The sequence below is a fragment of the Podarcis vaucheri genome (genome assembly GCF_965113315.1).
Source record: "Podarcis vaucheri genome assembly, chromosome: 6".
Taxonomy (NCBI): Eukaryota; Metazoa; Chordata; class Lepidosauria; order Squamata; family Lacertidae; genus Podarcis; species Podarcis vaucheri.
Genome location: NC_138764.1, coordinates 54,216,061 through 54,217,863, shown reverse-complemented (window position 1 = coordinate 54,217,863; position 1,803 = coordinate 54,216,061). Strand labels below are relative to the sequence as shown.

At 41.9% G+C, this 1,803-nt stretch overlaps 1 protein-coding gene and 1 long non-coding RNA gene across 4 annotated transcripts in view; one reads left to right on the top strand and one right to left on the bottom strand.

The window, feature by feature from the left end:
• The window catches only part of LOC309534571, an 89,489-nt gene extending 87,936 nt beyond the window's left edge, over window positions 1-1,553 (top strand). Inside the window, exon 4 of the long non-coding RNA XR_014220784.1 lies at window positions 878-1,553. This is a non-coding gene — a long non-coding RNA (uncharacterized lncRNA). The remainder of the gene's footprint in view (window positions 1-877) is intronic.
• Window positions 1-1,803, bottom strand: part of LOC309534522 (phosphatidylinositol 3-kinase regulatory subunit gamma) — a 246,006-nt gene that overhangs the window by 138,228 nt on the left and 105,975 nt on the right. The gene's annotated exons all lie outside the window — the stretch shown is intronic.

Sequence of the window (1,803 nt, the reverse complement as noted above, 5' to 3'; positions counted from 1 at the left end):
AGAACTGGAATGCTCTGAAATGGAAACAATCATCCTATTGCTGTTTTACATTGAATGTTATTGTTCCTAATTTTGTAAACTGCCCTGGAATCTTACAATGAAGGGCAGCATATATATTTTACTTTTAAAAATAGACATGCAAACACACAATACAAAATTTACTATGCACAACTATCCTATATATGCCACCAATAGCATATAATATATCCATATTATATTGAATTATTGCTATTTCAGTAGTGAGAACTCTAAATTAAAACTTTGCTTCATATAACTTATGAAGGAGAACCATAAACTTTCAAGCTATTCATGTCTTTTTTCTCCCCTCCCTTATTTTTGTACGGTCAGACATTTTTGTGACATAATATATCAAACAATGGAATAGGTTTATATGTGTAAATGTGTTTGAAAAGCTTATCCCTCTGCATGTGCCTTAACAAGAGCCAGTGGGGTGTAATGGTTTGTGTGTTGGCCCATGACCTGAGAGACCAGGGTTCAAATCCCCACTTGGGCATGAGGGTCACTGGGTGACCTTGGGGCAGTCACTGCCTCTCAGTCTAACCTGCCCCTCTAACCTGCTGTGGGGATTAAAAGAGGAGGGGGAGAGAACCATGTAGACCACCTTGAGCTCATTGGAGAACAAAAATGGGACATTTCTTGCACATGCTTAGCTGAATTTTGCATATTTCTCTCTTGCACACACAGTCAAAGAGTGATCTGGTCTTCACAAACCCAGTGGTGCTTCCTGGGGTACTCAAGCTGGGGGTTGTGCCTCCAAGGCAAAACCTGTGAGCTACAGCTGTGGCTTCAGCTCTACAGTCATAGAATAGCCCATCCATGATTATGTTGCTGGTTTGTTTGGACTAGCAGCAATCAGGACAGCTCACAGATATGCAGCTTGTGAGTTCCATCATGAAGCCCTCCATCTGGAAGCACCCTGGAAAGGCCAGTCCTCTGGCAACTCTTGTTTTTGTACAGCATCAGCATATGCCTTCCCTCACTTGGAATGTACCCCAGGATTGTCTACCATATAGAGAGCTGGGAGGTCCACACTGGTTCATGGGCACTCAAAAAGATCTCTGTGCAGCCATGACATTTCTTCGCATTGCTCAGCTCAACCTAACATTGGTTTGGATGCTTGGATCTTCACCTAATCCCATGTTTCTACCTTTCCCTTCCCAACTAGATTCCACAGTCTAGGTTGCCAGGTTCTTAACCAGGGTATATATCTTGCATGGTTTATATGTTCCAGGGCGCCAAGGTCACCTCCAGACTGTCACGATTTTGCAGGAGGGATTAGATTGCATACCAGAAATTCAGGTTTGCACAATTAAAGTGGATTAAAGACCTGTTGTTCTGGAGGAACAATACATTTTTAAAAACTGACTTTTTGGAGTTAAGAAAGTGAGGGGAAAATGCAATAAAAAGTGTGGGTTAATGGTGGATTGACTGGAAGATATATTACTTTCCTGCAAATAAATCAGGATGGAAGCTCAATGAAGAGCAGGTGTCGTATGAATGCTCAGTAAAAAAGACTGCCTGAAAGAGCCCCCAATGAAGCTGCAGCTGCTGCACCCTTCTGCATTGGTCCACTTGTTATCTCAAAGTGCAAGGGCAAGTAGAGGAATGGAGGAAGAGGCACAGTGGCTGCAGCTTCACCAGAGCACTTAAAAACCTGAGCTCTGCTGTGTGCGGCGTCTGAGTCACATGCAAGGTGTAAGTTTACACATAAAGGAAGTAATATTAAAAATGAATAATAATAATGTGTATGTACTAATATTTTATACCAGTATTATGTAAGCT